This window comes from Catharus ustulatus, chromosome 1, assembly GCF_009819885.2.
Source record: "Catharus ustulatus isolate bCatUst1 chromosome 1, bCatUst1.pri.v2, whole genome shotgun sequence".
In the NCBI taxonomy this organism is placed as follows: Eukaryota; Metazoa; Chordata; class Aves; order Passeriformes; family Turdidae; genus Catharus; species Catharus ustulatus.
Window position 1 is genome coordinate 43,973,224 of NC_046221.1, and position 14,284 is coordinate 43,987,507.

Below are 14,284 nucleotides of genomic sequence, written 5' to 3' on the forward strand. Positions count from 1 at the left end.
CTGGAGGAAGGAGCACTAACCTTTTAGATTTGATTTCCCCCAAATTATTATCAGCTTTTCAGGAGCAAACTTTCCAACGGTTAAACTTTTATATTAAATTCCTGCATGCACGTTTAGCAGTCCTGTCACTCTGGGAGCATTCAGCTATGCATGTGAACACCAGCTAATGTGAAGGATGCTACCAAACCTCTATCTGCCCTTCCCATTGAGTGAGAGCTCTGTATGGTCATGGAAATGAGAAGCTCCCACGAGAAACAAAAGCCTCAACGAAGTGAATAACAAAAGCCCCACTGACTTTTGGAGAGGCTGGGAGCAGAGGTGGTGTTACACACGTGTCTACCTGCTCAGGTGATTCAAGGTCTTGTTATAGGCTCAGCATGCTCTCGGTGCTTTATTCAAGCTGCAATGGTCTCTGGGTGGCTCTGGTGAAGCCTGACCGTAGCAAATAACACTATGTGAAGGTGACCTGCCATTGCTGTCACAATTTCCCTGGTGGGAAGGAACATTCCTCCCCCAAGGATGCAGGTGCCTATGATCTGTCAGGTTTTCCTGGTGGATTCGGAGCCATGTACTCATCCTAAGGTGCTCTGCTTTAGCACCTCTCTCAGAGTGGAAGAGGGCAAGGAGTGTGGGCAGCAAGAAAGAAGCCTGTCAGGCAGAGGGGCAGAGGGTGAGAAAGGGGCCCAGAGGGACGGGGGTAGGACAGTGATGGGAGGTGATGGGAGGTACAGCAGAAGAGGAGGCTCAGGGGAGACTTCATTGCCCTCTACAGCCACCCGAAGAGAGGTTGCAGTGAGGTGGGGGCAGGTCTCTTGCCATATCTAGCATTAAAGGACTAGAAGAAATGGCCTTACAGGGGAGTGTCATACAAGCGATTAGAAACAAATTTTTCAGGGTGGCCACGCATTGGAACAGGTTGCCTAGGGATGTGTTGAAGTCACCATCTCTGGAGGTGCTCAAGAGACACTTGGATCTAGTGCTGGGTCAAGTGGTATAGGGGTTACAGCAGTAGTGCTGGGTGGACACTTGGACTGAATGATCCCAAAGGTCTCTCCCAGCCTTAATGATTTCACGATTCTGTGATTCCGTGGATGCTGGAGGAGATCTCGAGAAAGACGAGGAGCCGCAAGTGGGCAACGTAGACGGCTGGGAAAATCAGAGGGCTCCAGGAAACCGGTGAGCCGAAGAGGCAAGGGCTGGGCAGCCCGGGATGAGAGCCGGGAAGGGAACCAGCCGGGCTGCCGTGGGAGCAGGCGTGGGAGCTGGCAGCGGGGACAGGGTGTGCACTGAACGCGGGGACAGGAGCAGAGACAGGGGGAGGGATAGGGGCAGGTGCAAGGTGAGCACTGAGCGCAGCGACAGACTGCCCGCCGCGAGCCGCGAACTGCAACCTCCACAATGCCCTTCGCCCGCAGCGGGCATGCGCGGCCGCCGCCTGCGAGGCCCGCCCGCCCCGTTCCCGCCCGGCGCCGGGCGGGGACACCGCCAGCGAGGAGGCGGCCGGGGCGGCGGGGCCGGGCCGGGCCGAGCCGAGGGGCGGTCGCTGCCGCAGGCGGCAGGTGAGGCGGCGCGGGGCGGGGGCCGGCCCGGGCACCCGCGGAGGGCGGTTCGTGGGGGGTGGCTGCCGCCTCCTTCCCGAAGGGAGAACGGATGATGGGGAAGGGGGGAAGCGGGGCCATGTCCCTCGTGGTCGGCGGCGACCCCACGGCGGGGAGGCGGACAGGCGGGCAGCGAGAGCGGTCCGGCCCAACAGCCCGCGGTGAGGGTGAGCCGTGCCTGCTCCTGCCGGCAGCTGCTCGATTACAACTCCGGTAACCTCCCCAGAGGTCAAAGGCGCTGCGGGTTTAAAGCCTACTGGGGCAGGTGAAGATGTAATTATATTCTCCTGACAGCCTTCCTTGATGGCTGCGTGCCTTGGGACACCACACCCTAGCCCCCCGACACCTGTCTTCGGCTTTAAAAGCTTAGCAATGAATTTGCGAGTTTGGCCCCAATGGATACGGATGCCGGGTTTATCACACCCTGCACCTTTTTAGTTATTGCGTGCTGACTAAGCATGGTGGAAAAGTTTCTCTTGCCTGTGTCAGCTCTGGATGCGTTGCACATGCATGTTCAGAGGCTGGGGTCACCGGAGTCTCCTGGGTCCCCTTGCTTCCTTCCAGCCCCCCTCAATTAACCCAGTGTTTAAATAGGCTCTGAAGATAAAGGCTGCATGTTTGGAAAAATACATAAATTAGGGAGGCATGCTCTTCTCTGGTGATGAGAATAAGGACTGCATCTGAACAACTGCTCAAGCCAAGGGAACGCATCAGTGTTTTCACACCAGTGCTATAGTTGGCTAACTACTGACAAATGCTGACTTTTAAACAGTGACTGCTGACTTTGGTAATAAAACAGAAACAGCTCCTTTTAAGAGCAATCTCAAAACGCTTGAACTGATTGATTAGCTTGTTAGCTCAAGCCTTGACTTAGCTGGGAGCCAGAAGAGCTCTTATTCTCTGCAAGGACGTTCTCCCTGAAACAAATCTGACTTATGCTAAACATATCAGCTGTAAGACAGGGTGTTTATTTTGCAATGTCATTTTCTAAGCCTTGGTAGATACCAAATGCATGAACTAGATACAGGAAAGCTGCCTTGCAGTCTGCTTTTCTGCCAGAGTGGATTTTGAACAGTTGATGATTGCAAGGTGACAGTTTTACTCAGTCTCACTTTTGTGTTTTAATTAGCTGTCATCAAAGCTGGAGTTCAGCTTCCAACACTTGTGAAGTGTGCCATGAACATGCACTCTAGGTACCTGGGTAATGTTTTGGGACTAATTGCTTAGAGCCCACTCTCTATTAAGCAATGTGCAAAATGGATTGACTATATGAAAATCTCTTTTCAGTTAAATTTCCAGTATCCTGAGTTGCATCTCATTGTGAACTTACTGAGATTTGCTTCAAACATTTGAAGGAAATTGAGTGTTCTTGTTCCCCTTTTTCTCACCCCTTTCTCTTAAAAATTGTTGCTTTAAAGTGTTCCATAAGTGCTGTGGGTTTAAATGGTTCCCTATGGCATCAGCCCACATTCAGCTACTCCCCAGAGTTTTTAATGTATCTGGCCTGTGCTCTAACATAACAAGGTCTTTAGGAGGTGTTTTAAAACATAGAGACTTAGAGATCTTCCACGAGTAAAACTATCAAATGATCAGAGCCATAGATGACTTTTCTCAGCAGAAGAATCTGCTTTCTATTTAAAATGGCTTTTCCAGTCAGGGTGTATCTAGGCTGTGAAAGAGTGGATTTTTCTAGGAACTAGTGGGAGGCAGGAAGAATCATGAAAAAGAAGGTGGCGCAAAGGAGAGCATTAAACCACAGAGCCAGAACCAGATCAGAGATCCTCAGCTATGCAGATAAAATTTCTTTGAGAGGACAGAGAGTCTTCTCATATTGTGGGACAGTATTTTCTTAGATTATGTTCCAGGGTGGTTGCAGAATTCAGTGTTGTAGTTCACGTTGAGAAGTACAGTGGGTCTGTGGGTCCACAAAGGTCAGGGAAGAGTGGGCTAGGAATGGTCAGTGGGGGTTTGGGGAAGATGAGTGATGCTCTGTTGTTTTGCTGGCTACCTTCCCAGGAAAGCCAGCGGCTGTCCCTAAGGGACTTTGCCCTGTTGGTAGAGAGCACTGACTGAGGGTTAGCATTTGTTGGTGGTTCTGCTGTGCTGTCTAAAGACATGACATGGGACCCTCTTCATTCTCGTTTTAGGTTTTTCCCCCACCCTTTCCTTCACCTTCTGTGGCAGAGCGTGTTCCCTTCTCCGACACCACTTTGCACCTTCACAGCTGTCTCTCCCTGTCCTGGAAGCCAGCTGGTAGGTGTGAGGGGCTGGAAGAACTCCGGTTTCTTTCTTTGCCTTCCAAGTATGCAGATTGTGCCTGGTGGCACAGGCAGGGGAGGGAGGGCCGCTCACACCTTGTCATGCCAGCCAGCGCCCAGCTCTGCCTGTGTTTGGTGCAAGCTGTGAGTGGGGCATTGAGCTCAGCACGAGGGAGGCTCAGCCACGAGGGTTCAAAGCCAATTACTGGACACGGTCTGTGTATGACAAGCTTCAGTTTCATTAGCTGCCTTCGAGGAGTATCGAGCTGTGTGGCTCACCTTTGCAGAGATCAGAGTCTCCTCTGTGATGTTATTAGGTGTTTTTAAAAATAGCTTCATCAATCCACTTTAAAAGAGCTGGTCTGCTCTGATAACAGTGCCTGCTGGTACTTTTCCAGATAAGGAACTTGTCACTTTTCCTGCTGTCATATATGCAGCTTCTGCCCTATTTAGAATACAGTATAAAAAGAGACTACAGAATAATCACCAGTCTTGAGTAAAGATTTATGTGTTTAGTTTAACGACTGAACACTCCTTATTTAACTGCTTTGAACAGTATTGGCTTATGAGAAAGTTGGGATCAAGCTAAATACAGAGTTGAAGATAATAACTAAACATACCGGTGTCTTGAGGAAATCTTCATGATAATATCTCTGATATATATAACAAAATTACAATAGGTTGAAGATATGTTTTTTTCCTTTCTGTCTCAATTAGAAGTTCATTAGCTTAAAAAAAATCTGAAATACTATGTTGTTAATGTATGTGTATCATCTGTGCAATGGAAGGAAGCAACCAGATGAAATGGTGTAAAACCAACTTTACTCTCTTTTGGGGGTCTGAATAAAAGTTCCCAGCAGTATCATGAGGAAACTGCAATTGCAGGACATACATAGTAATTACAGTAATTTCATGACCACAAGGCGCACCGGACTATAAGGTGCACCCCCCGGGAGTCCGCAACTTTCGCAACTTTGTAGATCATATAAGGCGCACTGGACTATAAGGCACACTATTTTTTTGCAGCAAGGAGCTGCGCGGCATGCAACAAAGTAACGAATTACTGGCAGGTGCTCAATTTGCAAACATTTTTCAAAGATCGGTGTGGCCTTTAAACACAGCCACAGGCGCCCTCCCCGTGCAGCGGACCCCGGCACTCCCACCCGCCCCCGGCACCGGTTAGCACAGCTCACGGCTCCTGGCTCCCACCACGCGGCCGCGCTGCGTCCTGGCTTCCCCTTGGCAGGCAGCGGCACTGCTTCTCAGTGCTTTCCCGCAGCGCTTTTTCGTCGATTTTCACTGCTTTTCTGCGTCACTTTCTCGCAGTGCTTTTTTGCTGCTTTTTTGCCGCTTTTCGGCGCTATCCCGGGGTGCTTTTTTGCCACTTTTTCGTGCTTTCCCACGGCACTTTTTCACCGCTTTCTCGCGGCGCTTTTTCGCTGCTTTTTTGCCACTTTTTCGTCGATTTTTGGTGCTATCCCGGGGCGCTTTTTCGCCGTTTTTCGGTGCTTTCCCGCAACGCTTTTAGGCTGCTTTTCGGTGCTTTCCCGTGGCGCTTTTCCACTGCTTTTCCGCGCTTTCCTGCGGCACTTTTCACCGCTTCTCGGCGCTTCTTGGCACTTCCCCGTGGCCGCGCCGCTCCCCCCGGCTTCTCCCCAACCGGCGGCCACGCCGGTTCCCGGTTTCCCCCACCCGGCAGCCGTGGCTCCCGTGGTTCCTGACTCCCCCCGCATGGCCGCAGCTCCCGACTCAGCTCTCAGCTCGCACTTCTGGGTTCGCAAATTTCCGAACTGTGTACATCAGATAAGGCGCACCGGACTATAAGGCGCACTTCCGGGATCGGGGGAAAATTTTAGTCAAAAGGGTGCGCCTTATAGTCGTGAAATTACTGTAATTCTATAATGGTGTATGCAGGAGCAGTGTTCTAATTTACACATTTCTTTGATGTTTTGTGAGCAGATGGCATTTTTAAAAAGGTCTTAATTCTGTGGGCATTTGGTAATGCCTAATTGCTGGGAGATCAGACAACCGTACTAGCCAAAGTGAGGCTCCTGACTTCTCTCAAAAGGGAGACAGCCCTTTGCCGTCTCATTTTTAAGCTACTATCCTTTTAGAAATCCTTCCTTAAGAATATTCACCGGTGTCCTCAGCATAAATTTGGAACTTACTGGTTGGTCTTCATTAATTGGACCGTTCTCCATGAACCAGTCACTTGTTATTACAGGTAAAAAGTACTGGGGTGATCATGGCTTATTGTGGGACACGGTGCATTGTGGATTTTCATAAGAAAGCTCTTTACTCTTTCCCTCTTTCTCACTTGTTTCATGGTTCCTTTCCTTTTGTTTTTCCTTTCTGTTTCTGTCTCTTTCACTGCACCTTTGACTTGGTTCATGTACTTCAGGCACTTGCCTGCAGGGTTTGCAGCACAGGACCTAAGTACCTATTTGCACTGTGACATCAAAGGATCACATTTTGAAATTACAACTTTTCCTTTGAACAAGAAGAAAAAGGTTCCTGGTTGCTATGGTGATGAGCACTATATAAATGCCTATAAATAAATAAAGTAAACAGCTGATTCATGGACTTTGATTTGCACAATTTTTTTGCTTTTCTAATGAGATATAATTAAATATCAGAATGGGAGGAAGTGACTTTCTGTAAATTTTATTAAATACATGTTATGCCTTCTCTTTGAAGTATTACAGCTGAGAATGATTAAATAGTAAGATGTGTATTTTTCTCTCTGTAGGAAGTTGATGGTTTGGAAAATCATAGTCTAGTATTTATAGAAAAAACTTTTAGATGCCAAAAGGCACTCCAATAAAAAGGTGGTGTCCATTTTCAGTTTAATCAGAACATACATTTTGAGCTAAATGCCTATTTTTCTTATCTCTAAGAGACTGTTATAGCTGTTGCAACATTTAAGTTCCAGTCAAAAGTGTCTATAAATGTAATTATATTCTTCTGCAGTATTTGAAACCCCACTGGTGCACAACAACAGAACTTGAAAATGTCACTGACTTTTTCTTCTATGTCAAAATGACAAAGGCACAGTGAAAAATCATATACTCCTTGTTGAAGTTCGAGGAGGAGGGGGAAATTGGCTTTTTCATAACCTTCTTGTTCTCAGGTCTATGATGTAAAAGTAGCTTTCTCTCTGTGCTAAAGGTGATAATTGTAAAATGGATTGGATGGAGACAAACAGTGCACTGTTTCTCACTCAGGAAACAGGTGCACTTCCGTTAACAGCAAAGAAGAGTCTAAAATGAAAGGAGCTGTCCTTAGGGGAAGGAAAAAAGGTATGTGTGATATACAGAACTACTCCTTGGTTAAAGGATCAATCTGGTTTCTTGGTGGAAACTGATTTTACTGCACTGGCTTGAAGAGTGATTTCCTCAGCCCTGAGCTGTGTAGTGCAGCTTGTGCACTGACAGGGAGTAGGTCTGCTTTCTACCACAGTCACAGCTTTGTATTCGAAGCAACTGTCAGATTTCCAAAGGACTCGGAGCACTATCCTGTCCTGTTAAACAATGATAAAATAACACCACATCCTTCACTGTCTTCCTTCCCTCTGTGCATTCAGATTCATGTCTGTTCGCTTTACCAATTACAAATGTATTTGACTAAATACCATTTACTTCCAAGCATGGGTAATTGGGAGGACAAGGACATGTGGTAGTTTTTTGCAGTTACACACAACTACTTCTCACAGAGCAAAACCTGTATCTGCACACAGCTGTAGAAGGCAGGGGCAGAACAGGAGCAAGGAATGATGTGCCTGAGGGTCTCGCTTGAGCAGTGACAGCCTGCTCCAGTTTGATTTACTTTTCATAGTCCTGTCACTTTTGTCACAGCAGAGCTGCTGCTGTGGTCAGGCTGGCGGTGCTCACCTGAGGAACAGTGATAAGCATCAGTGAAATAGCCACAGAGCTGCTTCTGAACCTGGTGTTTTCTGCCATGGGACTGTGCTCATCTCTCAGAGGGTGGCACAGCATCCTGACCCTGACCCTGCACCTGTCACAGCACGGTTTCTTGTGGGCCTGAGGCTGGAGCAGGTTGTTCCTGCTGCAATGTGATTTGTACTTCACATGGATCAAAGGCAGTTTTACCTGGATTGAGGATAGGTCATCAGTGTTTGACCTGCATGGCTGACAGTGGACAAGGCAGTCCAAGGTCTCTCCTAAAAGAGTCGCTGCAGAGGCTGATGAGGTTTGTAGGAAGCCTAAACTCAAACAGAATCTGCTGCCTGCCAGAGCAACAGGGACATGGGAAGGGTGGTAAACAGCGAGTCTTGAATATGCTTCAAGTTTGCAGCTACTCCCAAGGCTAACCACATGGTTTTGGTGTTCCTGGAGACCAGGCTGGTGCTGGAGCAAGACCAGGCTCCAGAATCATTGACAGAATTTTCTAAATTGAAAAACAGCATTGTTAGTAGTACATACTGCCTTTAATGGAGAGGCATCTTTATTTAGAAGTCTTTTTTTCAGGGAGGAGGATGAAATATACATATAGGTATAATGAACAGGACAAGCTGGAGCTGTTGTGTATCTCCTTTTCTGGCATGGTTAGGACAAAGGGTGAAGCGGTGCATATACCAGATTTTTTTTGTTCCATTCCTCAGAAGCTCTGCTTATGTGTGGTTAGGATTTTTTTTTCTGTCAGAAATTTTTTAATAGATAGATGTGATCCAGGACCATCTGGTGGAATTTGCTGTTGTCACATCTAGGTTTTCTGATGTATTGCCTGTCAAGTTATGTTGTATGTTCAGATGAATTTCTCATATGATCTGCTGACAGCTACTGACAGCCCTGAGATGGGAAGTTGGAAGCCTGGGGGGAAGAACAGAGGGGCAGAGCTAGCTTTAAAAATGTAACTTTGATTGCTTCTGATTGGTGGGCTTTTATTTCTGATATTTATGGGTGACTTTTTTAGTGAAGAAAGGTGAATGAGTGAACTGTACACTAAGTGCAAATAAGTGCACCTAAAGTACTGTAATTTTACTTGGAAGGTCTTGGAAGTCCACCTGTAGTTTTGTTGTTGATTTTTTTTTCTTTGGCATTGGGCTCCTTAGTCTTTCTCTAGCTCTCCGTCTGTAGACAATCTCATATCTACTTAAATTGCACCCTTTTCTTTGTCCTTTACTCCTCAACCCTTATCCAGTTCTTCTTTAGAAAGATCTCAGAATTCTTTTTGTATTTATTAGGATACCATTGGGTGTCCTAATAATCATAGTATCTCATTATGCTAATCCTAAATCTAATAATTCTGTAGTAAAATGAACTTATATTTTTGACAAATTCTTATTAACCTTTGCAGGCAGATCACATGTATAAAAGCAATAAGCAACTCTCAAATAACCACAGTAATTCTTTTCTTGCTGGTGTAATACTCAAATAATTAATTAAAGTAGGTGGTTTTTGATGTAGAGGTCCACAGCGCAATTGCTTTTCCTCACACACTGATGAAGATAATGCTCTACTTTGTAAACCAGAATCCAAACAAGCCATAAGCACTTCAGTTTTGTTCTTCTTTTTTTGCCATAATTTGAAGCTCCAAGTAGCAGTTATGGGCTGGTGACAAGATAAATTTCACTACTTGTTGTCATTCATCATTTTTCAGTTGGCTAGCTGAGAAAAGAAGTGATTTGTGTTTGAACTTTAAAGGTTTTTAGTTTATATAGTACTGGTAGAAAGCATAGTACAGGTATTCCTGAATGGGTTGGGATGAAGCCTGTTTGTAGACAGAGGTGAGACAGCACTGCAAAGGCACATCCAGGCATGGCTCTGAACACAGACTCACCCCCTTTTCTCTCAAAGCTATCCTGGTTATACCAGGCCTCCTGCTCATTACATCCTGCCTAAGTATTGATGAAGTTGGAAGTCACCCTTGAAAAGAATAAGCTTTTTTCCATGGGAATTTGGACCTTAAGATGACAGCTTCTTCCTTGCTGAGGAAGAAGCTGGAAAGCATTTACTTGCCTCTAGTTATTCCTGTGATGAATACTTGATGCTTCTTCCTGGTCTGGGCACTGTGAGTGCCCTTCTGTGGCAGCCGAGAGAGACATCCTTCTAAGCTGACCAGGCCAGTAGAACCTGAATGTAAGGACCACTGTTGTGTACTCCAGTGTTTTTCCTTAAGTTTGAAGTATCAGATAAGGAGACTTGGAAATGATCCCACTCCTGTGCTGTCACAGGGGAGGGATTGGGTATGCAAGGGTCAGTGTAAAGACACAGCAGCTCTCTGTGGTGGTGATAGTCTGTGTTGGATGGATCACTGTTCTCATACTGTTCAAGCATCAGCTCAGGTATTTTTAGAAGAAGTGGACTTTGAAGGAAACCCCATCGATGGAATATGGCCAAATCCTCTGCCTGTAACGTTTGATAGCACTGCAGGGTGGCAAAGCTGGTCTTCAGTCCTTAAACGCATTAAATTAACTCCAGGCAAGCTTGCTGAGAAAAGGGTAATGAAGCGGGTCCAAAATGGGGCGTGTGCGCTCAAGCGCATGCAGTGGGTTTAATGCTCCAGGCAGCATTCCTGCAGGCACGTGGCTCGAGAGCAGCCAGGTCATGGAGCACACTGTGCTGTTTGGTAAATGTCTTGCAGACCACAGGTGCAGCCAAAATCACTTGGCCAGGCATAAAAGAGAAAGTCAGTTAGGAAGGAGAGCAATCCCATCAGGAGAAACTTGTGAGAGCAGCTGGAGTCAGTCTGGCATCATGCTGGCTGTGGAGGATGTGTCCTAGTCAGCACCCTCTCAGGCCTTGCCTGAGCCCACTGTAGCAAAAATTTCAGCTTCTGATAATGGAGACTGATGAGGATCTCAACACATGGATTGTGTTGTTTCAGGTAGAGGCAGCATCTGAACAGGTCAGCAATGTGACTGACCTTGTGCAGTCTTCATGTGATGAAGAGGTGGGAGGGTGGAGATTACTTGAAGCACCTGGCTAGAGGCAGAACGTCATTTATCAGAGTTCTTTTGTCTGAAGGAGTGCGTAGCCCATATATAATTCAGAAACATGTTTAAAAATAGGGAGCTGCTGTCTTTTAAAATCAGTAAGCACCCAAGTCATATCTTGCAATACGTCTAAAATGAACCAAGAAAGTGTGTATAAACAGTACTGATAAAACTAAGCCCTTTATAAACTCAGAATAATGTGTTTTCCTCATTTAGGCTGAAACACCTGAAGCTGCACGTGGATTTATCCTTGCCAGTTCTTCTGAAATCCCATTTAATAGAGATGTTCTTTTCAGATGTGATCTGTAAACAGATTTTTTGTTTGTTTCTTTTGCAGTAAATGTTGCTTCCCCCACTTGTTTTTTTTTCTTCTTCAAGTCTTTTCTTCCTTCTTCTGATTTAAACCTGATGATGTTATGATATAGTTAAATTATCAGAGAGGGAGAGTGATATCAATGTCCTGCACCTTGTTGTAAAAAAAATCTATATTTTTGTTTTCTGCAGTGTATTGAGAGCAAGATAAACGAGCAGGGTGTTGCCATCCTTTATCACAGTCAGAATGATAAATGACATGTCCTGGAAAGTTTAAAGATGTGTAAGAATACAAATCCTTGGCCCCACAAGGATGTATGTTTGAAAGTGCTGATCCAGCCAGGAGTTAGGCAAATCCTTAAATCTAAGCAGAAGCGTTACTTCCATTGGTATATAATCTGGCACCATGCTGTGTGGGGTAAGCAAAGCTCATTCTGTGAAAGGAGATTTGACTTGTTTTAGTGGCTTGAAGTGGGATAAGAAAATGAGCCTTTTCCTGTCCTCTTGAAGAGCAGTCTGAGGGTAGTGCAGGTTTAGCTGTTCTGTGTTACTCAACAGTGTGTACTGATGTAGATGAAAATCCTAATTGTTTGATACCTTACAGAGCATCCCTCCACTTCTCACTTTTCATGCTCTGCCTGTATCTGCTAACCATGAGCAGAGAGCCTGGTTCACAGCAGGTGATACAGCACCGCAGCACCTCAGCCTAGAAGGTGGAAGCACTAGAAGAGACTGAGGATGTTACATGGGAGTGCATAGCTTTTCCTCCCTAGTAAACAGGGAAATAGGTAGAAATTTTCAATAATTCACAACTCAGCCAGGAGGGCCAACCCTATCCTGGGGCCATCAGGGACAGCATCACCAGCTGGGCAAGGGAGGGGATTGTCCTGCTCTGCTCTGCACTGGGGCAGCCTCACCTCAAGTGCTGGGGACAGTTTTGGGAGCCACAATGTAAAGAAGACATTGAACTATTAGAGAATGTCCAGAGGAGGGCAACAAGGATGGTGAAGGGTCTGGAAGGGAAGCCTAGTGCGGAGTGGCTGAGGTCACTTGGTTTGTTCAGCGAGGAGGAGACTGAGGGGAGACCTCATTGTGGTCTTCAGTATCATGAGGAGGGGAAAAGGAGGGGCAGGTACAGATCTCTTCACTCTCATGACCAGTGACAGGACCTAAGGGAATGGCCTGAAGCTGAGTCTGAGAACATTTAGTTTGGATATCAAGAAAAAGCTTTTCGCCCAAACGGTGGCTGAACACTGGAAGAGGCTCCACAGGGAAGTGGTCACAGCACCAAGCCTAACAGAGTTCAAGAAGCATTTGGACAGTGCTCTGGGGCATATGGTGATTCTTGAGATGTTCTCCATGGGACCAGGAGTTGGACTTGATCCTGATGGGTCCCTTCCAACTCAGCATATTCTATTATTCTATGATCTTTTCTCTGTTTTTTTTTCTGCTTGTCCTGTAGTGGAAGTACTCTTTTCGGCTCTGTTTTTTTTCCTTCCTTGTAGTTCATTTTCATGCCATGTTTCTTGCTTTGTACTTGATGTTTTGTGTGCTTTCTGATGATGCAGTGTATTCTCTGCTCGGGTTGCTGTCCACATATTCCTGGTAATGTGAAGTAATCTATTTCTTCCTTCTTCATTGGAGCCAGTTTTGTAACTAGGAGGTGATGCATTATTTTTGTGTACTGATGGAAATGTCTTTGTTTGGTTTTTTTGGTACTGAATTAGATGTTATCCCTCTTACATCCTTAAGACTCTAAGAGAGATGGAGGTTGAGTTTTCCTGATGCACTGATTTTACAGCATCAGTTTCACTGAATTACCGCCAGCTGATCCAACAGCATTGTGGCTGGCACTGAAATTCTCACATTCTTCTCCTGTGTTTTAAGTGATTTTGTTTACTTCATACAGTGCAATGAGGTATCAAGCTCATGCCTGGAAATTTCTTGGTGTTTTATTGATAAATACAGATCAAAAAGATAATCTCCCTGTCTGGTCTTTTTTTTTTGCCTAGAGCAGTTTTTGAAGGTTGCACGTTCTTCCAATGTACATCCTTTGTCAAAGTGTGTCTTTCGGTCTCTATTCCTCTCCTATGTGTTTCTTCTCCTCCTTCCCTTTATTTTAGTCCTAGGTCTTCTTTATTCTTTTGGGTTGTTTCCTTTAGGTTTAAGAAGACACACCCCTGAGTTTGAGTGTAGTTGGCTATTGGAGTTAACTTGGAAATTTTCCTTACAACTGCCATGTAAGCAAAGAGCTCAGTAATTTGCCCCTTCATCTCTTCAAGCTTTTTCCAGTGTTAACTGAAAAGTTTCACAAACTTTTCTCATCCTTCCTCCAGCTTTTATTGCCTTTTGACCATCTTGTGCTCCAAAGCTTGCTTTGTCATACCTGTGAGAAGCTGTGTTGCACAATTCTCACATCCAAGCCAATTGATGTTTCCCTTTTCCTTTGTAAAATGTTTCAGCTTTTCCTTTCAAAACACACATGCAAGTGTTCTCCTCTTCTCTGGCCTTTGACTCTGCCTTATAAAACAGCAACAGAGATCTAGGTACTCACTGGCAGCTGGACTTCTCTGCTCAATTGCATCCAGGAGCCCCTTCTTCAGGTGCTGGATGTTCTGAAGGCCACGTGCATAAAAACGGGCCAAGGGACATTTTGATATTAAATAAGGATTTCTTGGTTCTTGTGTGGAGGTGGCATATATGGAGTTGGGGATTAAAGATGAGAGGAATAAGAGTTTATTTGATAACAGAAGAGGATTCTTGTGTTTATGAAAAAATGTTTTTTGTACCACACATCTTACCAAAGTTCAGCTGAGAAAATGTTATTCTCAGTGAAAACAGATCATGTGTTTTCAGTTGAAAAGATTTCTTTGTATATGGTGTTAATTGCCTTTCCATCTTTTTACTGCTTTACCTTAACAATTTGATTACACATGTGTTTTTGCTCTCAAGAGACGGTGTGATACAATCTCTGTTTTAAACTGTTATCATGTAATTAGCAAAGAAAGATATCTCTAAAGTCTGATCTGCTGGCTTCTTTGCTGCTCAAGAAGCAAAGAGCAGCTGAATTACAGGATTTGAGTCCTTGACTGGAAGCCCTTGTTGTGTATATTTGGCATAGGCTACTTCTGTTTCAGAGAGCCATCTCTTTCTTCAGCTTA

General features: G+C 45.3%; 1 protein-coding gene across 3 annotated transcripts in view; it reads left to right on the plus strand.

The window, feature by feature from the left end:
* Positions 1-1,475: 1,475 nt before the first annotated feature.
* The window catches only part of POMGNT2 (protein O-linked mannose N-acetylglucosaminyltransferase 2 (beta 1,4-)), a 34,539-nt gene continuing 21,730 nt past the window's right edge, over positions 1,476-14,284 (plus strand). Inside the window, exons 1-2 of one of the 3 annotated variants that reach the window (XM_033078360.2) lie at positions 1,476-1,559; positions 3,746-3,851. The gene's annotated coding sequence lies outside the window, so the exon portion shown is untranslated. Of the gene's footprint in view, positions 1,560-2,749; positions 2,792-3,745; positions 3,852-14,284 lie in introns of those variants that run through there. The other 2 variants (XM_033078369.2, XM_033078377.2) reach the window with 2 other exon arrangements.